This window comes from Symsagittifera roscoffensis, chromosome 7 (assembly GCF_963678635.1).
Source record: "Symsagittifera roscoffensis chromosome 7, txSymRosc1.1, whole genome shotgun sequence".
NCBI lineage: Eukaryota > Metazoa > Xenacoelomorpha > Acoela > Convolutidae > Symsagittifera > Symsagittifera roscoffensis.
In genome coordinates, this window is record NC_087068.1 from 14,804,060 (window position 1) to 14,830,036 (window position 25,977).

Sequence of the window (25,977 nt, forward strand, 5' to 3'; positions counted from 1 at the left end):
GATCAGATGGGCCATCAGGGGATCGACAAAGTGTATCAGAGGATCCTGAAGCGCTTTGAGTGGCCTGGAATGAAAAAGGCATGCGATAAGTGGGTAACAGCATGTCTGTCATGCCAACAGGTCAAAGATCAAAGGAAATTGCGATTTCTCCTACAATCGATCGAGTCGTCTGAATTCAACGAGGTGGTGCAGATATATCACCAAAAGATATGCATGACGGACAGTGGTTATAATCAAGTCTTGGTCATGATAGATCACTTCACGAAGTATGCAGAGGCCGTGCCCTGCATAACTGCCTCGGCGGAAGAGACGTGCGACCACTTGATCAAAATGTGGATAGCGAGACACGGTTGTCCGATGACGTTTCAATCGGATAACGGAACAGCTTTCGTAGGAGAACTCACGAAAGAGCTAATGAGACGCTCACAAAATGCTCAAGCTCACTCCACGACATACCATCCCCAGACAAATGGCTTAGTGGAAAGGCAGAATCGAACGTTAGAGTCGATGCTGAGGGTATATTGTTCCAGGTACATGACCGATTGGGACAGATATCTTCCACAGGTGATGGGAGCTTACAATAGCACACAACTTTCCACCACCAGAGTTAGTCCACAAATGATGCTGACCGGGCACGAGAAGTCTTTGCCCTTGACTTTCTTCTACCCAGAGTATGAGGGGAAGAAGACGTCACCACAGGTCTATGTAAGGGATGTAATTAGACGACAGCAAGAGTTGAACAACTTATGTAGACGAAATACTCAGCAGGCACAGGCAAGGCAGAGGAAAAGATTCGACAAGAAAGCAGCTGGTGCAAAAACTTATTCGGTAGGGGACTACGTATGGGTATTTCAGAACGTCATACCACCGAAAGGAACAAAAAAGCATTTAAAAAAATGGAGGGGACCCTTCATGATTACGGAGGTGCACCAGGAGGGACGTTTTTATGGACTGAGTACTGACCGAGTCACTCATTACGAAAACATTAAACCACACAAACCATCGACAGAAGACTGGTGTACACCTGCAGACATGGAAGAAGGGGACTATCTAATGATGGACCCTGCTTGTGAGGTCAAGGAGAAAGGCACCAGGGAAAAGAACGATAGAAATGAAGTGATAGAGGAAGGAACAAGTACACCACTGGACCTGGACCCAAATGAGGTGATTGAAACAGACAATGAAACTTTACTCTACGCAGAAGAGGACTGGCAAGACCCTGAACAAAGGGAGGTTCCCAAGAACTTGGAACCGGATCTTCCGTTCACGATACAGACTCGTCAGAATGACAGGACAAGATCCAAGAAGAAATATAACCCTTACGGCGACGATTTTGTAGTGGACAGGATAGACCTAAAGAAGATTGGGGAAGAAGTAGTGGGTCTAGAGGAAATAACTGTGTCACAGGACATTGACATAGTCGATGATCACGACGATGAGTGGGTTGATGACCGGTCGAATTCCGAGGTAGATTCGACAAGGAGCAACGGCGGTCATATGAACAAGACTTGACAAATCTGCGTGTCTTGGAATGGCTGAACGAAATGACGTCGGACCCAAAAGAGACCAGTGTCACGATTCAAGATGTAGATCGTGAAAGCATGAAATACATGAAAACCGAACGAGAAGATCCTTCCTGGGCTGCCCAGGAGGGGCGACTACTCATTCCGGCTTCCAAACTTGATTTGATACCCGATATGCGATCGACGGGGACGTTGATGGATGTTTTTGTCCGGGGAGGGGGGGTAGGATTTATCCACACTGAAAATTTATTAATAAAAAATTAAGAATAGCAAGAGAGACATGGGATTTAGAAGCAGAAACAGGCGAAGAACCAAAGAAACCTGACATATTTTAACTTACATATTTTAACTTACATATTTAACCTGACATATTTTAACTTTGAGTCATATTTTAACTTATCAAATGAATATTCAAGTAGCATAATACTAACAGACAGCGATTTCATACTCACAGATAGAACATGTGCGATAGCAATCACAGCAGACATAAATTTTAAGACAGCGTTAGCAGCAGATTTTAAGAGAGAATATAAAAACATAGATTTCCTTTGGAAGCAAAGACCAGGAATAGGGGGTGTAGCAGCCTTGCCTCCGGCGACGTCACAGATACCGGAAAAATACCTATGTTTCTTAGTGAAACGGGCGACGGAGAAGCGGCACGTGGACCCGGAAAACCTAGTCTTGTCCTTGACCAGACTGAGAGACTTCCTCGTGGAAAGGGATGTGAAGGAGCTTTCGCTTCCAGTGTACGACCCGAACAGAGGACGACTGCATCCTCGAGAACTGTACGCGCTCATACACGTAATCTTCTCTGATACTAATATAGAAGTAAACTTACATAAGAAATATTACTTAAGTATAGGCTGAGTTAAGGTGACATGCAAGAGGGTGTCAGACTAAAGTAGGTAATGTGTATTATGTTATGTTATGTGTTATGTTATTAAGGTCCTGGGTAAGAAGAAGTTAGTGACCACGAACAACTGAACAACGATCTTAGGAATAGATCCAAAGTTTGGACTGTCCAATCTTAGGTCGAGTTCCAAAATTTTAGAGACCGATTGATTTTAATAAATTTTAGAATCAAAATCTTCTTATCTGACTGTTTTAAATAAATTTTAACAAGAGCTAAGGTGGAACGGAGAACTGTGATAATCGTGACCTCTTTTGTAGATCCTGATTGATCATTTAATTACTCACTTGAGTCAAATCATCAAATCAAATCGAATCGAACCTGAAAAGAGAATGGATAACTTCAACTTGGATGAATTGATGGACCTAGCAGAGGCATATGTAGGACCGATGGTAGATGCGATCTATCATCCGCTAATGGACCAAGACTTCGCTCTGGAGGACCCAGAGGTTGTCATGTTGCTGACCGCCCTGATAAACATCTTGGGGCATGACAACCGTTGGGACCGCCCCACGGAAGTCCTATTGATGGCAGCATACGGAGAGAGGGGAGTACTTGACCGCCCGAACATGAAAGTGATGAGATGGAGAAACGGGGCTCTGGATTGGGAAGTTCTAGGACTTAACAACCAGGTGAGATGCTTTTGCCCTCCAAGCCCAAGCCTGGGCTGAGGAGAATGCATCAAGAGATGAACAGCGAGGCTGCCTCGTCTAGTTCGCCACTGAGAATAGCTGTGCCACCAAAGAGGACGAGAGCAGAACAAGGGGTTCAAACGAACCAAACCATGCAAGATCTAGATGGGATGCAAGATGAGCTGGAAAGGACCAGGAAGGAGCTGGATGAAGTGACTAAGACCATGCTCATTACGGAGGACGACAGAGACATGTGGAAGAAAATGTTTGAAGACTGCAACAAAAAGCAGGGTGACGAAATTGAACGCTTGAGGCGGGACTACAAGGAGCGATCAGAACGGGTGGCATTGACTACAGCCGTGGAAAAAGTGATGCCTGCAAGGAGTATTCCTCGTGGGCAGTCGCCGATGGAGCTCTTGACGCCTCGAGAAATGAGTCAAACGACAGAAACGCGACTCCCAGCTACAACAGGTCGAGTGACAATTCCGGACCCGAGTGATACCTTAGGTGACCCAGTCGTGGAGCAGACGATGATGAAGCTAATAGAGACAGCTGGACGACTAGTGGCCAACGGGAATGCGCCAGGTTCCGGGGTGACTGCACCCTATGGAACGGTTGACGATATGGGCAGAGGACAGCTCTCTCAAGACGTAATGACCAAAAGGGGAGTGAGCGATGCAACGCTACCAATGGGGAGCTGAAAAGTCCCGGACAGGAAGATACGAAAGATGCCGGCAAAGAAAGTGTCACGGGTAATGGATGTGCAAAAGAACAATCAGTTGAAGTATAACTTCACAGGAGTTCCGGAGGCAGATCCGAGAGCTTGCTTTAATCGAGCGACCTGGAACCCGGCAGTAAACCTGCAGCAACCACCACTGGGGACATCACATCTGATACTGGGAGACAGCTTGGTCAGGGTGCTCTCAAACTTGAGGACCTCCTGGATCACCACGGTGATGGCTTTTGGAGGCGCGACGATAGCCCAGTTTTTTCGGATGGTGGAGTTGATGAATCCAGGGAGAATCCCTAATGTAACGATCCTCGTTGGGACAAATAACATCTCGAGAAGCTCGGAAAAGGAAGAAGCACTATGGGAATCAATGATGGTGTGCTTGTATACTACTCTCTGGCAGAAGTTCAACTGCGCGGTACTGACCGTTTGCACTGTGCCAATGAACACGAGGACATTGACTGCATCAGGGAGAAGACACAACGAAGGAGTGATCAGGTGGAACAACATGCCGAGGAATATTGCAAGCCAGAACGCTGGAAGGATGATCGTTATGGATATCGAACACGAGCTAAGGGCTATGGATCAGGCCAGGCTGACCACTGACGGCATTGACTTTGATAGCATAGAAGGACAGGCCTGGTTGAACAGAGTCTTCCAAGAGCGATTGGATGAGTTGGAAGTAGAACTCTTTGACACTGCAGTGCTGAAGGAAGAGGGAGTATCTAACGAACCGACAATTACCACCTTTGTGCCTCCTAACCTGGAAACACGCTTGGGAGCGGTCCCAGCCGTGACTATCTATAAGCCGCAAAGCTCCAGCGAACCCGGGCACAGAACAGATGTACGAGATCGATTGGGAGAAGCGCCCATGAGCAGGACCATCAACCCTAGACGAAGATTAGGACCTGTCAACTCGACAGCGGAAACGACCAGCACCTCTAGATCGGATACGAGATCTGAGACAACGAGCAGCGCCGAGAGGAGCGACGTCCAAACAGGAGCTCTCTAATGTGGTCGAGGCCAATACCTTCTCCGTGGCACACATACAAGGATGACCTGATGAAACTGAACCTTCAGACAGCGAGCTTCGCAGCGGATGCCATGAGGATGCTGAACGGAGCAAGGTTATTGGTCAGCGGGTTGTACTCGATAACAGGAGTGGACTGGTTGATAGCGGCTGGCATAAACTTTGGCTCTACAACTGCCTTGAGGTTTGCCGACCTAGAGGGACTACCCTCTAATAACACGATGGGCCCAGTGAATGCAAGGCCGTTAAAAGACGTAAGACTGAATCACGATGAGGGGAATCGAGAAGAGAGACCGGGAAGATTTCTGATAACGAGGGCGCCGATTGGACAACATGTGAAGATGTTCATGCAGCTGAAGACACGCCAGGTCATGTGAAAGAAAGGATATACCCGAACAAGTGAATCAAGAAGGTGATGTCCAAAGATACGGCGGGTTGAAAGCGATAAAGAAAGATGAGACCATCTTTGCCGCATATGACAAGGCAGAAATGAGGAAGGCCACGATTACGATAGTAGCGAATTCAGACTTCGTGCACACTTCCAAGTCTCTGTTTTGGCCGGACGTGAGAATGTTGGCAGCGGTCGATCTAGACCTAATGCAATCCGTGTCAATGGCGATTGGGGTACAAAGACAAACAGAGATGAACCCAATCACAATTGTGTTTGCTGGCATCAATGACCATTTAGATAGTAGGGGTTTTCTGAGCAGACTCAGAGAGCCTACGACAGCTGAAGCCGCTGTATGGCCAGCGATAAAAGATAAACTCGAGTCGATGGGTGAAGTGGTGGATACCCTGAAAGAAAATTCCTTCACCAATATGACACCGAGAGCCGTGTTCTTGCTGTCTCCGGGGTATGCACGTCTCCCGGATGGACTAAAATTCGTGTATGCGATTGTGGCTTTGCTCTCAGAAGGGAAATATGATGTAATCATATCGGCTCCAAATCGCGAGATAGAGATGGAGAATATGAGACCACTCAGGGCCGAACTACCGGCGGTGTGGTCGGATATCTCGAACGCAATGAGAGGATTCAAGGACCACTCACTACACATGCTAATGTTGGACGAGGTGCTGGGGTTGGAACTGTCCAACTTCCGTCGACAATTCAAAATGAAGCCAGGAATAGATGACGACCATCGAGTAATTGTGGCGATGTCGAACAACTTATGGTTCCGAGGAATGGACATAAAAGAGGAAGGAGAGAGAAGAAATAACTCCAAGGATAGCAGAGCTCACTTAGAGGCGATGGTTTTGAGAACCCAACCAGAAGCTAACCAGTGGCTACATCTAACTCCCCGAGTAGCGGCAATGCCGAGGAGAAGCTACCAAGGAGTGTGCCAAGTTACCCTGGAGACTTTCTGGACTGAGAAGGCGAAGGGAGAAGAAGGCTTGGAACGGACTGATAGCATGTTGGAAGGGCTGGGAGCCGGATGGACCGCGTCCTTCTTGGCAAAAGTCTACCCAAAACTCTCTCGATACTTGATAAAAGAATTCCTCCAAGCAGTAGTGGAAGTATCAATCGTTGAACTACTAGCCTTGTTCGTGACGTTTGGAGCAGAAAACTTTGTGAAAGGACCGGTAGTACTCCTCACCGAAGGAGCTCAGAATTTGCGGTTAGATGGACTTCTAACCTTGATTGCAATAACCCATGGAAACTTGGGAGGACTGATGAACCTGACACGTTACCCAGAGCAGATGAGAGAGAATGTGAAGAAATTTGATGTGAAGAAAGCCACGGATTCGTGGAATAAGATAAGAGATCTGAGACATACTCTTATCCAAGTACCTCGTGCATCAGAATCGCTTTGGAACAGGAGAGGATGAGACGATTGAGAGGGAGGAAGACGTGAGACGACATGTCGGGGGCATGCCTCTGCTAACTGATCTAAGCTTAGCTATGAGGACCGATACCTTAGCGCTGATCAGAGGGGCCACGGAGTTTGTGACAGTGATCTATTGACCAGCAGTCACGTTTGCGTTCCCTGATGTTAAGGTGGAAGCGTACAGGAGGTCGGTGCAACACCTGAACCTCATATCGGCAGTGGACGGGAGTTTGCTGAACTGGTGTGAGCAGCATGTTTTGCGAGAACTCATGAGCTAAGATCTGTTGTTTGGAAAGATAGCAGAGCCAGAAATGACGGTCGTCAACTTTGATGATCACTTCCGTGATTGTATGGGAGAAGTGGAGAGAGGGCACATTGAAGTATTCCGAAGCTCTGGAATCTAAGGCCCTATGACAAGACGAATGGTGAGATGACAAGAATTCCTCGTCTCACTGCGGCATACCAAAAGGTGAGAGAAGAGACGAAAGACTGGGGTGGTTACGAGAAGCTGTCAGAGGAAATCCCTGAATTCCCTCTGATAAGAAGAATGTTGCTCGGAGCAGTCTCCGTAGTACAATTTCCTAGATTGAGAGCATTTGAGACCAATGAAAGGAGGGTACGGAATTCTCGGAAACGATGGATCCGAGTTTTGTGGGCAGAAATGCCGCAGTGTTACAGTATACGCGAATTGCTTATACGGATCAAGCCACGAGGAGGCACATAGGCAATGCCGCGACTCCGAAGCCTGGAGCGTTTGACACGGAATGGATGGGATTAAACCTAGCGCCTATGAGGATGAGAGGCAGAGCCGAATTACCTGAGGCCTCCCTGATTTTGAACAGTGTGAAACAGGGGTTAACAGTGGGAGGAACGTTGCAGACGAGAACCTTCCTGGCACCCTTCGGCTATGAGGAAATCAAAGTGGTCCATTGAGAAGAGGAAGATAAATCTGCTGGCAGGTTAATCATACCGAAATTTCCGGAAAGGGCCAAGACTGAAAGGCAAGGACCCTCAAGTTCTAGAGATACGTCAGGAGGAGATGATGGGCAGGGAGGAAGCCGTCGATCGGAGGAGCCTATGCAAGAGGATCCCGATCAAGCAGAGAAGGAGGACGACAAAGCATCGACAGGAGGAATATCCAGCCTGGATTTCAATTTATTCAGTGACTTTGAAAACAACGCAGACGCGTTGGAAACGACTGAACCAGCAAACGAAGGTACTTCGACACTGGAACTTTCGTCAAATTTTGCGGAAATGGAACGGAATTTGCCGGAGAGCAGCTCTCCGGGCAATTCTAAAGACAATGAACAGAGACTCCTCATGGAATCACCAAGGAGATGGAGGATAGAAGGCGCTGCCAGAGTACCCTTCTTCGGGACATTACCCGAAGCAGAGTGGGAGGTACAACACCGAGACCATGAGAATAGGACGGGATGCAGATTGGACAGAGTAGCCTTCATGGAGGAAGTCTGGACAGTGGTTCAGAGCTACGGAACCCAGTCCATTTTGAAAATAGGTCTCAACCGACCACTGATGCGGGAAGTCCTTGGCAAACTCGACGAGTGTGAAGGGAGATTGAGTGAGTTGTTGATCGACTCAGCCACTCACGAAAGTGAAGCAAACTCTCCCATAAAGATGACACCGCAAGAGGATAAAGGAGAAGTTGTATATCTGTCGAGAACTAAGAAAAGAACGATGCGATCGAAATTGGTGATTGATAAGATCCATGAGATGAAGATGAAACTAGGCAGCAAAGTGATACCGAGGAGAGCGGGAAAGATGAAGGTGGATTCTGAGATATCGATAAAAGCTGTCAACTCAGCGAAAAGGAAACGAGTCGGAGAAGTCATGGATTTGAGACAAGGTGATGATCGATTGCCTGGCACGGACAGAATGTTAACGGATGTAGCAATGGTGCCGTCAATTCTCATGGCAGGGATAAGTTCGACAGGTTATAAATCCAAACGGAGTGACCGCACTCTGACTGGAGCAACGTTAGAAATGGAAATACTCTCCCACTTTAAACCGTCTCCCATGAACCACGGAAAGGGAAGTGTCGTAATAGCTCATACAAGGAGCTGAGGCTCACTAAGGAATCCATGGGAGCGCTTCCGAAACTCAATGAATACTGTGGACCAATCAGAAAGAAGTGTCCGGAGTCATAGGGATGGCGTACAACCCGTTTCTCAGTGAAGACATACGCGATTGCTTCTTTGATTACGAACAAGCGGTGTTGCTGAGGTTCTGGACATCGAGAATTGCAACGATTAGGAGCGCTGCTAACCCGTAGACCAAACTGGGACTAGTCGTAGAAGAAAAGGTAGCTGCACCTTCCGTGCCAGAATCCGACAAACGAGTGGAATTTGGATTGGGATTCTCAGATGAATTACTAAGAACGAGCTTGATGATAGCGTTGGAACTGATGAGATATCGTGATGTCCTAGTCCCAACGCTGATTCGATACTACTTGCAACGCAAGATGTACAGAGGGAACTAAATGCGGACTGTAACCTGCGTGATCTTAATATCATATACAATGTGATGGCAACAGCCTCTAAGAGCAACGGGGAAGACAAAGTGGAGTTGCCTGGCTGGGGACCAGAAGACTGGGTTAAACCTGGTAGCTGTCTGGCAGAAGTATGCGGACTGGAAGGTCACGTTTGTGGAAGTCTAGATTGCGTGAAAACCTTGGAGAAACACCACAAACAGTTGACAATATTGTTTGGGAACATTGTGATGAAAGCGAAGACGGAAACGGAATTGATCGCAGATTGCCATGGAGGAACCGAGGTGAATCTAGTGACTGCACTAGGATTCTACAGTATGTTTGGTTCTTTAGAGTCACTATTGAATCTAGAACAGAAACATGAGATGATCACGGCCATCAGTGTAGAAGTGTTCCCGGGAGTTTTGCAAACTGAGCAAAAGCACATAGGAAAATGGAGGGAAGCGATCGAGGCGGAAATGAGCATCAGGCACAGTGAAACTTATCGCAAACCATCAGGAGCGCGATATTTGGTGGGATCGACATTAGCTCCAATGTGCAAGAGCAGATACCCAGTGCATTTCGTAGCTGTGGATGTAAAAAGTACGAGAACGATCGTGGATCAAGCCTTCTCAGTGCCAAAGTGTGTGAGATTAGCGAGAATGTCAGAAAGATCTTATGAGTTATTGTGCAAGATGTTCTCAGCAGTTCCAGAGAGAACTAAGGAGGAGTTGGAATCGATACTGGGAAAGAAGTTCATGGGATACGTGAGTGGGAACTTCAGTGACTTTGAGAGACAGAAACAGAGAGGATCAACCGTTACAGATTACAATACAGTAGACGAGAATGATTAAGTCCACCGGGTGATGATGGAAGTGGAACCATTACTGGAAGCTTCGGTAAAGCGTAATTGGAGGAGCAAGAAGAGTTCCCCTGCCATTGCTTGCTACAAACATGGTGGTACCCCGAGCGTAGTAATCTGGTGTTGATCTGGGACTGTGGAGAGCTGCTCTCCATGGGTTTACCAGATTCATCACAGCCCATAACAATAGTGATAGTGGGAGTTATGATGGCGATAAGGTGGCTGGAGGCTCATGTGAGAGAAAACAATAGACAGGAGGCACCAACGCGGGAACAATTGCAGAAATTGGATTGTCTAAAAGATTTAGATCTTTTTGAGACAACGTGCAAGATTCTGAACACTCCGATGGAAGTGACGAAGATATGGGCAAGGAGACGACTGATGCCATGGTTTAGAGCCAATATGACTGCATGGTTGTATGAGTATGCCAAGAAGCATATGTCGAAGCACGGCAGAGTGTACAGTGTGTATCAGCTGGACATTAGGGCAGGAGCTTTCAAGCGAGCTTTCGTGACTCATCGAAATGCAGTGACCACCGCTGTGAAGAGAATTTCCAGGACAAGTGAACGTGATGGAAGGGAGAAAGAAGGGTGTTGAAGGAAGATTTGGAGAGAAACGTGACGTTGTGCCTTCACAATAGCTTCAGCAGAAACAGAGAATCTAATGTAGATCTCCTACCTTGTTGTAAGCAGAGGGTAGAAGAGCAGAAGTGTTGGAGGACTGCTTCCAACAGCTTCAGAATAGCTAACGATGTGTTGCAAGACACAGAAACTGAAAGTGCAGAGTCAATGTCGCAGGAGGAGGAGATGGAGCATTGACAAAGAAGTAACAAAAGAGAAGAAGTTAAAACTCAGAGTTGTTTTCTGTGTGGGACGAAAACTCAAGTGAGAAACTAAGCAACCGAGTTGTAATTGAAAACTGAAACATTTAGTTGAGTTTTGAGCATTAAAGAATTTGTTGCATTTATAAATTTGCATTTTGATTTTAGTTAGTGGCTTTAGAGACACTTACTTTTTATTTAGAAAGGCTTGAGTAAAGAGTATATTTAAATATTCCAGCCTGCATGACTGTTTTTAATCAACTAGGAAAACTGATCACTTTGTGGTGACATGAAAGGTTTGGGTAATCTCTTGAAGAGGCAGATTGTTTCATTGTTCCTTCTAACCACGGAGTTCCTTAATTTTAATATTCAGGACAATAACGGCTAAAATTTCCGAAGGGAAGAAGCATAGTAGGATAATTTTAGCTTGTTGGTTGGCAGGACTGTCCTGCAAACTAACACCTTTTAAAACCCAGGATAAAAGGTTTTAAATCAGGGGATTGACGTTGGAAGTCAGAAAAAATGTTTTATCTTAAGTCATATCCTCAAAGCGCAGATTAGTGAAAGAATTTAGAAGGCTATATAGTGTAGTATGATGCCATTTATATGCTGCAGTGAATCGATATGACGCGGATAAAAGTAATTTCATGCATTTTGTAAATTCTGTTCGATGACACTGTACCAATTTTACGAACGTTGCGAGATTCAATGGGGACATTGACCGGGCTGTCCGGGGAGTATGTAAAATTCGACCAGAATGGACGAAAATGCAGATTCGGCAATTTCGAATTATTAGCAGCTAACCTTCCGAATAAGCTGTTTTGAAGGATTAACAGAGTTATTGGAACGATTAGTCAAACTGTGAAGGCTGGAATACTCTGGTATTTCAATTTTTTAAAGTTTCGAACTATGACGTCATATTTCTGAGAAACGTCAGAATCGGCCATTTGGGAAGAAAACCAGAAAAAATCAGAACAACAATAGTTGCGATGGCGATAACTACGAGAATTGTGATAGAAAAACAACAACGAATTGCAGAGTCAGCAGAGACCGTTCCGAGTTGCAACGATTGTGCCGCTACAATCGTTGCAAGGCCGTTCACAACAACGGTGAAGGGTGGAAAAGCAGCCTTCCGGAAAGAAGACAAGGTTGTTATTTACCCGGATTCAAGAATCCGTAGGGGTCTCGGGAATTGGACTCATATCATTTTATACAAACTTTTAGCTTCCTGATTATGTCTTGAATTGAATTTATGTAACATCTGAACTCATTTTACGACGATGAGAAGCTAGGAGTTGGGGGAAAGGGTTGATCCATCTTCGATGGAGATGATGATTTTTATCTACTGAACAAAAACAATAGTAATATAATAAGTAGGAGTAGTCCTGTTTTTAGGAGTGACCTCAAGGTCTGGGGATACTGAGACCCAGCCATGAGCTCACTATTTTGCATGTAATTAAGTTAATTTGAGCGTTCTGGTCGAAGCCAGAGAACAGTAACGTTTTTGTCGACCCGATGTTGAAAAGACCACCAAAAGAACTGGCTTTGGTAGAGACGGTGAAAAGCATGAAGAGCTCTGTATAGACGTTCGCCAGTCGTCTTACAACCTAGCTTTATTTTCCGTCGATATGTACTTCCGGGCGAATGTTACAGACATTGAACATTGAAAAGTGCGAACTTTGTTTTTTGGGACCGACTACGAGTACACAGTATAATTTAATTTTAACACACTTTCGAAAAATAGAGCAAAAGAAAAACTCCTCACATTACGATCTCCAATTAAAAGAATTGCTCGACGAATAAATTAAGGAGCATGAAAAAATCTCGGACGTCATTGACAAACTAGACGCGCACTACGGTTTTTATCTGCTGAAGAAATGCTCTAGCATGCCAAAACTCCTATATTTTTTGCGTACGAGCCCTTGGTTTTTGCAAAATGGTTTTTTGGAACGCTTCGACAAGTTAAAAAGAAAATCGTTGCGCAAGGTCACTAAAATGAAAATGGATAATAACCAGTTTTTACAAGCAGTTCTCCTGGCAGCCAAAGGTGGCTTGGCTGTTTCTTCCGCTCGTCTACTAGCTTTACCCGCTTTCTTAGCCTCAGCAGCAGGAGCAAAAAAATGTCTTATGCGAAATTTTTGATTTGGAGCATGTGGTTGCAATTTATGATGATGCGCTTAAACGGTGGTTTAAACTTGGAAAAATTGAAGTGGCTCCGGAAAATGAAGTCCACAAAAATTGCACAATTTTTGATAGCGAAGTTACAGACTTGATTTTACGACTCGAAACAACGGACGTAAAAAGTTTCAGCGCGTTCCAAGATAGATTTGGCTCCCAATGGTTGAACGTCATCCCGTGCAAAAATTTAAGACTAAAACTGTCGAAAAAACAACTCAGAATTGCGATAGGACTTCGATTGGGCTCGAAATTTTGCAAACAGCATAAATGCGTGTACGGAAAAGACGTTACCAAAGATGGTTGGCATGGCAGAGAAACTCTCTAGGCATTCAAACCTGAATGCCCTTATAATGCAGAGTTTATCTTCTTTTCACATTCCGTCTGTTTTAGAACCAAATCTCTTTTAGAACCTACAGGATCAATCAGAAGCGACCACACGGTTTGACGCTCGTTCCATGGTCTGTTGGTAAGCAGCACTTGTAGAATGTAACGGTAGTAGACTCCTTAGGATTAGTGCCGCGTTTGTTTGTAACCCTGGTACGGCTGCCGTGAAGCAAAAAAGCAAAAAAATGACAAATATAAAGACTTAATAGATGATGGGTATCTTTTTAAAACCTTCCTGGCAATACAATCTCCCTGACAATACAGATTTCGAACGCCGCTTGCGTGATCGGAACAAAAAAAGGCAGAACAAATTTCGAAGAAATTTTTTAATTGTAACAAACTATTTTTCTAAATTATAATTTTTCGTGTCGAGTTGAGTGTTTTTATTGAAGAAAATTCTAGGAAAAATCCAAGGATTTTGACTGGAATACTTAATGAAGGGACTCCTGACTTTAACCTCGGTTACTATGATATTTTTGATCTTCCATATATATTGTGTTACAAATAAAAAAATTTCGTCGAAACTTGTTTTTTCATTTATTGTGCCGAGTACGCAAGCGGCATTCGCAATCTGTATTGCCAGGGAGATTATCTGCGTAAGAAAACTACCTGCCCTGATTTCCTCGGTACACATGCACAAGTTCTTAGAAAGCTTATTCAGAAAAAAGCTAGGGCCAGCGGCACCCAGAACTTCAAAAGCTATTGGTTCAAAAATATATCCATCACTAATTAAATCTCTATAGTCGTCAGATTTTTGATCTTCCGCCTCGGCCGTTGCGGGGTTACATATCGAGCCTGCGCTTTGTACTAGGGGCTAGAGAGTCAACTACCGTTACATACCACAGGAGCTGCCTACCAACAGCCCATGGGACGAGCGTTAAACTGTCTGGTCGCTTCTTATCTGTCCTGTAGAATGTGAGTGAAGGCGAGATTTTGCTTTATAAGGTTTTCAAGTTTGAATGTCTAGAGTATCTCCCTGCACTTTTGAGACAAGATAGGCCATGTCATCCATCTTCGGTTACATCTTTCCGCAAACGCACCAATGTTTTTTACAAATTTTTGAAGCTACGCGGAGTCCAATTGCAATTCTAAGCTGCTGATTTACAATTTCAATCTTAGATTTTTACACGGTATGACATTTAACCATTGCGATTCGAACTTATCCTGATAAGCATTGAACCTTTTTACATCAGTAGGTTTTAGTTTCAAAATCATTTGAGATTTCAATTGCAAAAAAGGGGCTCCAACAATTTTTTTTGGATTTCGTTTTCCGGAGCTACTTCACATTTTGCTGAATCAAACCAAATCTCTAATGGATCATAATATGTTCCATCCTCGTGCTCCAAAACAAAAGTTTGACTTAAGGTAGCTTTCGCTCCTATTGCTGAGTATGAAATAGCGGGTAAAGCTAGTAGGAGAGCGGAAGACACACCCAAGACATTGGTTGTCTTTCAATTTTACATTTGTTACTTTACATACCGAATTTCTTTTTTATTTGTCGTATTTTTCCAAAAAAATGACTTTGCAAAATAAACAAAAATTTTACGCAAAATATAAACGAGTTTTGTTATGCTAAAGCACTTTTTAAGAGGTAAAAAGCATACTGTGCATCAAGCTGTGCATCAAGCTGTGCATCTTTTGCAACTCAAATATTTTGTCATTTAGCAGTTCTTTTTGACAAGATTCGCCTATAGGGAGCCCAAAATTACAAGTTTATCCTTAGATTTAATTTTCAATTTTGGACATAATTTTTGAAATTGACCTGTAATTAAATTGTACTGCGTACTTGTGGTCTGTCATAGGAAACAAAGCTCACATTTTTTTGTGTTTAGGCTTAACCCATAGTTTTTTTCTGATTTCAGTATTTTTTAAGGTCTCGGAGCACTATCTTGTAGTCGTCGGCTAGGTTTCCATCATCTAAATAAAAAACGTTTATTTTGGATTCAAGCTTTTTCTACTTGCGTCTGTTTTACTTCCGCAAAAAGGGTTGGAGCCTCGGGATCACCTTGTTGTGTTCCGTCCTACGACTTAATGATGGAGTTTCCATAAAAAAAAAGATAACTCGGCTTACTGTATGCGCAATGAGTATGTTTGTACAACTTCGGGCTGTCCGAAAAAACATGATTCAGCATAGTTTCTCTTTTAAGCGAAATAATTGCATTAGTAAAGTCTATTTTAAGTAAAACTGAGCGCTTCCGGTTGTCAGCACGCTCTATCAATTTTCTATAAGAGTCTGCAGCAGTTTCTGCTCCTTGTTTAGTACCACATCCTACTTGAAAACTTCCAACAAAATTATGTCATCTGCGAGAGCCTTGCTTCCTGCGTGCTTAGTTACGATACGCCTGAGCGTGTTGCTGATGGCAATTGGTCGCAAACCTTCACCTATAGGGGAGCCCAAGATTACAAGTTCATCCTTGGATTTTATTTTTTTATTTTGGACATAATTTTTGAAATTGACCTGTAATTGTATTGTACTGTGTACTTGTGGTCTGTCATTGGAAACAAAGCTAACATTTTTCTGTGTTTAGGCTTAACCCATAGTCTTTTTCTGATTTCAGTATTTTTTAAGGTCTCGGAGCACTATCTTGTAGTCGTCGGCTATGTTTCCATCATCTAAATACCAAAACGATTATTTTGTATTCAAGATTTTTTACTAGCGTCTGTTTTATTTCAGCAAAAGGTGGTAGAGCCTCGGGATCACCTCGTTGTGTTCTGTTCTCCGATATAATGATGGAATTTCCGTAAAAAAGATAACTCGGTTTACTGTATGCGCAATGAGTATATTCTCGTACAATTCAGGCGGTCCGAAAAAAAGTGATTCAGCATAGTTTCTCTATCAAGCAAATCAAATGCATTTTTAAAATCTAATTTAAGTAAAACTGAGTACTTCCGGTTGTCAACACGCTCTATCAAATTTCTATAGGAGTGCGCAGCAATTTCAGCTCCTCGTTTAGTACCACATCCTGCTTGAAAATTTCCAACAATATTATGTCATCTGCGAGAGCCTTGCTTCCTGCGTTATTAGACACGAATCACCTGAGCGTGTTGCCGATGACAACTGGTCGCCAACCTGCGTCTATTTTCACAAAGCGATAAGTTTTGCTCCAAAAAAAGGTCTTATCTATAAGATTTAGGAGCTTAGTAAGCGAATTTAAGAAAATGAGCCCCGCGTTGCCATTTGATTAACTAATAAGTTCTTTATAAAATTGGGGAACAATTTTAACCGGACCGGCTCCCGAACCATTTGGAAAATAAACTTTTGCTTCTTACACCTCGAACTCAGTTAAGAAAAAACCATCAATTTTTACCGGGTTTGGGGCATTTATATCAGCTCTTTTTGGGTGTTTAGATACCAATTTTTCATTGTTAGGAATCAAAAATTGTGCGATCTTGTGATCTTAAGCAGCGAGCTTTATTTCTCTTTTTATATTTTCCTCATCGAGCTCGCTGCTGATTAGCTTTATTCTCTGCTCGAGATCTGCCTAGGGCGGGCTTGACCCTTGAGAAAGAGGTTTAGGCAATGAATCAATATTGGATCTAATTTTTTTTGTTTTTTGAAGAACGCATAGCTGTCGTTTGTTTACCAACACTTCTCTCGAATTGCTCAAGAAAAAACAAGAAAGACCTCAGAAAAACCAACCAATAAGTATCATGTTCTACATTGTAGAAAATATCATTCATTTTATCCAAAAGACTTTCTACCAAGGGAACACGCGAGCCCGAAGGTACTTTCTTGAGAACTCGAACATTAGAAATGGCTGTATTTACATAATTATCTAGCAATAAGTCATCAACAATTGAAGCATTATTGAGAGATTTCAGATTTCACATTAACACACATAGGACATTGAAAACATTGGATTAGTATCGTAAATATTGGAAAAAAATCTTTTGAGTGCACTCTGACAACCGACTTTTAGGGTTGGTAATTTCAAAATAAAAAAAAAATTATTCAAGTTTTTTCAATTCAAATTTTTAAAAACCATAAAGTTTTTTTATATCTAAGTTCTTTGAAAAATGCTGAAATTAGTTAAAAAAACATCACATCTCGGAATCTATTTGAGCAGCCTCCAATTGGGCAGTCGCATTTGGACGCTAGATTTTCAACTCCTGAGAGAGCTCTTACATTTCGACTACAACATTAGAAATTTTGAGACACTTTAAAATTAAGTTTTCTAAAAAAGTCCTTTTTTGAAAAAACCAAAAAAAAACGTCATAACCAAAAAATTTTGAGCAGTCACAATTAGAGGCATGATTTGCATTCCCTGAGAACACTCTGACAGCCCCCAACTACCAAGGGTGTGAAACTTCAAAATTAAAAAAAAATTAGGTTGTCTGATTATTTTTTGAACAAAAAAAAACTAAATACTTCATATATGGAAAAGTACGAAGACTTGGGCAGTCACATTTGGAGGCAAGATTCGAAACCCCTGAGACCTTGAGCATACTCTAACAGCATCCAACTACAGGATTGTGAGATTCAAGTTTAGAAATCTTTGAAAATTTTGGTTGTTTCATTTTTCGGATCGAGATTTTGCATAACCATTTCATAAAATAATTTGATATCAAGATTGTATCAATTACTTTTTCGTAAACATTCAAAGCATAATAACTTAATATGTATTAAATCAGAATAGGCCTAATTCAATAAAAAGTCGAACTCAATTAAAAAATGGAATGAAACAGCACTAGCAAGTAGGAAAAAAAATTGGAGTGAAATAGCACCTTTAAAAAAAAGAGCCGCCACGGAGCCATATGCGCAACCCAGGAACAAGGGCGTCTGGCGTCATCGAGAATAACGACCGCGGACCAACGCCCAAGCGTTTCGACTGCTAACGGAACACTCCTTGGTCCTCTCAACTTTTATCGTGTTTCAAAAATCTACGATCCTCAACATTTTCAAGGGAAGTCTAGAGAATCTCCGCAGCTCGTGAGGGAAGACATAACTGCAGCGGGATCTCATAGTTAAGTTGAAAGTAGCTAAGCGGTCAGAACTCCATGTATGATCGAAAACCTCAGCGGGTTTGGAACTCTGTCCAGGAAAAAACTTCCGTAGCTCATTGATAGGAGCTAAATAAGCGGCTGCGGTAGCGTTGAAAATCGTGTCATTTAGTCTGACGTGACGGGAGATTCAACGAAAGCTCCCAACTCCAGCGACAGCGTGGTTCCCAGGGACGTCCAGATTGCGAATTGGACCCGCTTGGCAACAACGAGCAGACGCGAAATTAGGAAGGCCACGGCGGAATCTGGCGGTAGCCTGGGACTCAGATGGAAGCAGGTGTAGGCCGCGACATTTATTGGGGACAGCTGCAATAGGCTTAGGGAAGAGAGATGGTTTTCACTGAGTTTTTTGGCGGAAATCTCGAAGAGACAAAAAGAAAAGGTTTTAGCTGGGCCTATCGAATTTTTCTTGGACAGATTCATGAGAAAAAGGAAAGAGTTAGCATTTCCAGACTCCTCATGAAAAATTTCTGAGGCAAGAGAGAACTATGGGGTATCGGTGGTAATGCAAACGAGACCAAATTAGCTAACTGACACAAAGAACCGGGTAAAAGAGGGATGTGTTGGTCGCGGGCTTGCCGAACGCCAAGCCCAACATTCTTGATAGGCAGGAACGACTGAGATCGGGCGAGATCAAGAACGGGTGAGCCAACTATGAAAAGGAAATCATCATGGATACTTTTTATCGAAAACTTGCAGGGAAGAGTGCGTCAGAGTGCGGAGAGTGTAATTCAGACTGGTAGCAGCGAGGAAGGTACGATTGATGTAAAGGCAGAGTTGTGGGCCATCCAGAGTGTAACTTTTCAATGTTTTTGATGGCATTCGAGATGCGCTTGTCCAGAAACGTCGTTAAGAAGTGAGTATCACAGGTGGGGGCACCAAGTAACTCCAACCCATAAGATGCGGCTCACGGAATGAAAGCAAGAATTGTCAAAAAAACTCCACAGTACAGGTAGCCACAACCCTCACTTGATGTGTTTCAATCGTTTCGAGGGACTTGAGCCTAGAATTTTCATCGCCTTAACAAAATTTATGATCAATTTGCCAGCTGTTGAGGGTGAGACCAGAGACTTTCGACTTGAGAGTTTCAAAAAGATTGCGCAGGGTGGCCGTGAAAAAAGAGAGACCCTAGCGGGTGCTCTGTTGAACAACTTTCTGGCTGTTGAGATTGATATTCTCGAACAAAAGACGACTGTGATGCCCGAAGGCAAGCTCAACAAAGGCAAATGGGCCAGGGAGATGAACTTAACAGATAATCTCAGAACGCTCTAGCGTGTTAAAAGCGTTCTCAAAGTCTGCTGTTAAGACGGCTTGGTGACCATGTTTCCAACATGTAATGACTTTCTTTTTCAAAGTGTGAACGAAGGCGTCTGAGCTATCGCTGATAGCAACTCCAAGCAAGCAAGGACCCAGGAAATCACGTGTTTCGCCATTGGTGGCTTTGGTGGCTTTAGCCAAACACTTAGCAGTGATTCTTTGGAGTTTTTCACCGGTCGCAATAGGCCGGACAATACCTCTGGGCTTAGTGAGGGTGGCAGTCTGAGGTGTAAGACAATCAACGGTTTGAACAAAGTACTTATAAAACTAGCGCAAAAGAACAGCTGCGGTGCTGCTTCGGGATTTTGAAAGGTTTTTGAACGAGCTCAGAATCAAAGTGTTAGGCAAAGAATTTCATCTTGACTATGGAGGGTCGGCCGAGGGTGAAAACTGCGAAGGCGATTTGTCACTATTAGACACAACCCTTCAGAGCACAGGGCTTTAACTTCTCTGCTGAATTGACATAGACCTGCTCGCTCTTTAGCTCTGCAGATGTTGAAGTCGCAAGAAGGTCTACAGTTTTCATCGTTCGCTCTTTAAGTCTTTTAATTGCGTTAGGCCAAAGGTCCGAGATGTTATCTTTCTTCCAGGACGTGATTTTTTGGTGAATGTCTTTGCAGTTATTTGCGGCCGGAAGCTTGCTTCCGCAACGAGGAGCTTTCAATTTACGTTCAAGCAGCTTGAAAAGTCGAGTCTAATATTTTGTCTGGTGCGTAGGCACAGTTGTCTACCTTGAGACCAACGGCCTCAGACCACTCATTACGAAAAGAATTTGGGACGAAAATGACCGTATCTTTCTGGGACACTTGAAATCAGAAAGATCTGGCAAGGCGCTTTCCAGAATCAGTGGGATCAGACGTTTATGTCATATTGGACTTCGTCTGAGAGAGGCCAGAACTAACAGAATCATCCGGGAAGGAGAACTCGCAAAAGTGAGAGGGAAACGACTGAATACATGTGACACAATTGGGCAAATTGGACCGCAAGAAATCCGACATATAGGCTCATATTAATCGGCGAGCCGGCAAATTTAAAATATGAAGACATTTGTTTTCTTGTTGAATTGTTTCTGGACCTATGCAGATCTATATTAGACTTACCACTCTTACGTTTAGACTTATCAGAAATATTTTCAGACTTTTGCAGATTTTACGTTCAGACTTTGCAGATTTATTTGCAGACCTTGAAGACTTATGTTCAGACTTTGCAGACTCCGTGTTCAGATTTTGTACACTTATTTCCAGACTTTGCAGTTTTGTGTTCTGACTTCGCAGACTTAAATTTAGACTTCGCAGATTCTGACCTGCGTTCTAATTTTGATTTTTTGGTCCCAACTTGTGGTTGAACAAAAAACCGTGACCTAAAATGGATAGTTTTTTCAGTATTAGAAGTCATTCTTTTTGAGGATAATGGTTTCTTTTTGGATAAGCAGTAAGTACTCGTATTCAAGATAAACACAGCGCCGGTTGTCCCAAAGCGTTTTTATCAAATGAGAAGCGGCTCTTCGCGCCACAAATGAGGAACAGCTCTTTGCGGAAAAATTCTTCAATATAGGACTATTATGCGAAGGCGGTTACTTCACTCAATCTTGCCTGGGCCAAGATGTTTAATAACTATGTTTCTGTGAAAAGGGTGAATATCAAAAGAAAAATGTACACATGCAGCTTATTCACCAAACGCTATAGGGTCGATAGAGTAAAAAGACAACAAAAATCCTATCAAAAAGACGTCAAATTTTTAGAAAAATTCGTCTCAAAATTTTATTGGCCAGTAGATTTTGATACACAGAGTTTAACAGCTCATTTTGACGGAACTAGATAAGTTAAACGACCATGAGATAAACCTATGAGTGAAGCATAAAACATTTCCAATGCGAACCACTTAGGGTAGCCGACCGGCTAGGTAACTCAGCGGTCAACGCTCGTCAAAGTTTTGGATTTGAACGAAAAAAAAGATGATAAACCGTCTGTGGGGTAATAATCCACCGATTGTGTCATTCTGCCAGAAGGGACGTGCAAACCGTTTGATGGGAATGACGGTGGAAATAAGATCAAAAGCAAGGTAGGAATTTGTTTTGAGATTTGGTATTTGTCAGAAACACCAAAAATTTGCCAAATTTATATACTATGTTAAATTAAATCACACATCAGCCCAATAAAGATGGTAAAAGAAGTCGTGCGAGGAAGAGAAGAAGAAGCTTCTGAATGCCACACGGTTGTGCGGTATGAAAATTACTTGCAGAGTCAAGTGGAGCCGGATGATTCAGTGGCAAATGTGGGACGAATCCTAGCCCTCCAGATTCTGGGAATTCAAGAATTAAGGAGGTTTTTTCTCGGGAAGATTGGACTCGGAGGCCCTGTGCCTGATACCTCTCGAACAACTTTTTAGGCTCCCTTTTACTGCTTGATGTTTTGCCCTGAATAGCTTAATTCCATTCCGTGAAATCTACCTTTCAGATCATGAGTAGCTGAAGGAGAGGAAACAGTCAATCCATCTCTAATGGATCTGATATATAACTGTCACTAATCGAAAGATTTAAATGTGATTGCCAGCCCCGTTTTTAAATGCAACTACGTAGTCTGGGGACTTGAGACCCAACTATGTGGTTGCATTTATAAATAAATCGGAAGCTAAGTAGGATTCGGTCGTCTGATTGCTTAAAAGTCGAAGCACATTCGTTCGTTAGCCCTTGAACAGACCAAGAATCAACTGGCTAAGTCAAGACGATGAAAACCACTTAAAACTAAGATACTTGACGTCAAACAGTCGACCATAGGGATTTTTTCTACTTTCAATCGCTGATAAGATTCTGGCCGATTGTTAGAGAGGTGTTTTTTTGTGAGCAAGAAGACGTCATGATTAACAAACTCTTAGCCGAAGAACCCTCAGCTTCAAGCAGATGCTGGAGTTAAGGGCCTTATTGTCTCGTAACAAGCTATCCAGAATGTTCGGACCCTCCAACAAGCTCGGTTTATCTTTAAAACTTAAATATGATCAAAATTCCTTGTTGCCGCGTGGTTAGGTGGGAAGTCATGAAACCATTTCTCCAGTGGCTCTGAGACTAGAAAAAAATTATAGATTAAAATAAAAAACGTGGAGAACCAAAAAACCAAAAAAACTGACTTCAAAGCTTACAATCTTGTCATGAAAATCAACTTGCAGAAACACTGAAAAGTTTTTTGATAACTAATAAAAAATCCCAAAGATATCGCATTTATCGCATATGAAAAGTTGACAAAAATTAAACTAAAACATACACCCGCTATTGAAAAACAAACACAAAAACTCAGCCAGAAAAAAACACAACTGTTGAATCTCATACGACACTTGTTACATTTTTTCTCAAGGGAAAAATAGTGTCAAACATGCAAAAAAATACGTTTCTGAAATTTCTATATATTTTTTAAATGTATGAAATTTTTCCATAACCTATGAATTATTTTTTAAAAATTTTCAACCTTGTTTTGAAAGTTTATGACGTATTCAATAAAAATGAGCATCAGAGGCAATAAACTTGGTCGATAATTCGTTCAAAATTTTTTTTAAATTAACGTCGCATATTTACCACTTGATGTAAACGATGTAGTTGGCAATTAAAAACAAAGCGGAAGCAATAATAAACCAATAACGACAAACCAAAAAATCAAACACTAAAAAATAATTATCAATGAATGTTGTAATAGACCAATGATTGCAAATAGTACGCAGATACTGCATTCGTTGGTCGTGTATTGCGTACTGCGTACATGTTGAAATCTGTTAACAAATTTTTTACAATAAAAATCTAATACCCTATTGCAATACCCTTGTTTATCGAAAGGGTAACAATTCTTACAATTATTTTGATTATGATTATTATCATTGTGATTAATAATATGATTATCTTTACTATGATTATTGTTATGATTTTTTAAAAATCATTATTACTCGCTGCAAAAATAATCGCTAATAATTTTTTTAATCAACCTATGAATTCCGCTGTCTTCTATTTTCTAAACACGACATGTTCGTTCACGCCAACAGTTTTAACAAATACGAAGAGGGACCAAAACCTATCCATTCAAGCGTCCGTCGAAACGGAAACAACAAGCAACAGATCAGTTGGAAAGGCAGCAAGACGCTGAAAACTTTCAGGCCGTTGAAATTATGTTCAAATAAAAACCTATCAAAAATTTTCTTCAAATTTGCTGGAATAATTTTATTCAAATTCTAGGCCTCCCAGACCTCCAAATGTTTGATGGCCTTAAATTGTTTAGCTTTTTTTCGCCTTCTTCAATTGATCTGTTGCCTTGTTCAATCCATTTTTCGAGGAATGCTTCGATGATCAGGTTCTAGCCTTTCTTCATTTTTGCTAGTTTTTGCTGAAAACGAAGGTTTTTTCAGTGTTTCAAAAAATTGAAAAATTTCAAATTTAAATCCAAATATCTAAATTCTCGATATCTAAACGCTTTTTTATTCGTTGAGTTTTACTAAATATGGAAAAAGGCAAAGATTTTAGGCATGATCGAGGGAACTTACAATTTAACCACGACGCCAATTAGGAGGAGTATTCCTATTGATTTTCAGTTTTGAAAATAATTGAATCCCCCACAGCTCTGAACATTAAAGTAACTCAGAAGGTGAAAACAATATGAGTTCTCCCAGTTGAATTAAATATTAATTTATAAAGAAAAAATCAAAAAATGCAAATGTCTGTCTCCTGATCAAAAAGAGGATAAGGGATTAAAAGAGGACTGAAGGCTAATAGCAGGTGCAGGGAGAACCAAACTCAATTTTTATTGTTTCGGATGAGCCTGCTTGTTTTTTCAGTGACTCTGATTTTTTTTGCCCAAACAGACAGCTGAGTTTTCTTTTCTTTTTCCTAATTTTTCTCTAGTCGTATTTTTCCTTAGGAGTCACGCAAAACTTTCTACGTTTAAGTAAAATAATTTCGCAAGGCAAAAACTCAATTCAAAAGGACACCGAGAGCAACCAACCTCGAGTGGGACAAATTTCTCAATCGACAGCGGAAACTGGACAATGTACGCGTTTCTCGACCAGCAGCGGACGCGGACAATAATTTTTTCTATCCTATCTCTACTAACTCCCACCAAAATATTGCAGGAGAGAAAAGAATTAAATTGATAAATTAGAATTCCCATCCCATTGGTAAAAATTAACAATGAATGAACAGTTTTGCACAACCTTCAAACATCTCATTTCTATTTGATCATCATTTTAATTTACTCGTTTATATAACAATTGTTTTAACTCTTGGACAAGATCGACTATGATCTATGATAAAATCTAACTGAGATCTAACTGAGTTACTAATTAAAACAAAAGTATCTATCAATCGACCCATTGTTTCTTTTAGTAAAGTAGCTGAGAATTTTTACTAGATACGGTCAATATAATGTTTTGGCAGCCCTCTAAGTGGAAATAGTTGACAAAAAGTTTTGAAAAATTACCGTTTTGGGCGTTTTTTACCTGTTTCAAAACGTATAGCTACAAATCGACCATGATTTTGACTCAGTGTTCATCAAAATTTTTCCGCTATTTTGAAGTTTGGCGCTAGAAACACGAATTATCCACAGAGAAGAACCACGACATATGAGCTACTCGGATCTTTACGTGGAATCACTGCTGTGCCCATGATTCACTGTTGTGCAATACTTCACAACAGTTTGATAGGCATGAAAGCATTGCCTAACCGGCAAGTAACGAGCACGAATCATGTTAGGCCTCGAACCACCGACGTTCCAAATGAGAGGCAGAGAATTTAGGTAAATCACCTCGTTAATTCTATTAAGGCTAGTTGAGCTCAATCAAATCTGTTTGCTAGCACCTAAATTGCTCCAAACTACTTTAAACAAGTTCAAAAATTGTTCGGAGCATCAAGTGGGTCTATTTGTGGAGTATGTGTAATAATTGGGACAATTTTTGCTGTTTTTTAAATCTATTGGGAAATAAATTCGAAGTAGAGCGCAAAAAACGAAACGCGCGACACTTTTCAATATTTGAAACCCCCAAAACGTACCAGAATTAGAAAACGTCTCGGAAACGTTGCCTGAATAAGAGAATCATTAAGAGAAAAATGAGGCTTTTTTAAAAATAGTGTTTCAGGGGAGCTCGCAAAAACTTTGGTTGGCGTAAAAACGAATTGAAATTTTTTTGGACAAAATCCAAAATATTATGAAAATTCTAGATCCGTCCACTTTTAAAATAGCTCCAATCTCAAACTGAACATTCAGAGTATCGCTAATTTTATTATACAGTGTATCTTATTGCTATTTTATT

General features: G+C 41.9%; 2 protein-coding genes across 5 annotated transcripts in view; both read right to left on the reverse strand.

The window, feature by feature from the left end:
* LOC134851455 (DDB1- and CUL4-associated factor 5-like) overlaps positions 1–25,977 on the reverse strand; it is a 333,286-nt gene that overhangs the window by 38,606 nt on the left and 268,703 nt on the right. The gene's annotated exons all lie outside the window — the stretch shown is intronic.
* The window catches only part of LOC134851453 (uncharacterized), a 326,278-nt gene that overhangs the window by 31,593 nt on the left and 268,708 nt on the right, over positions 1–25,977 (reverse strand). The gene's annotated exons all lie outside the window — the stretch shown is intronic.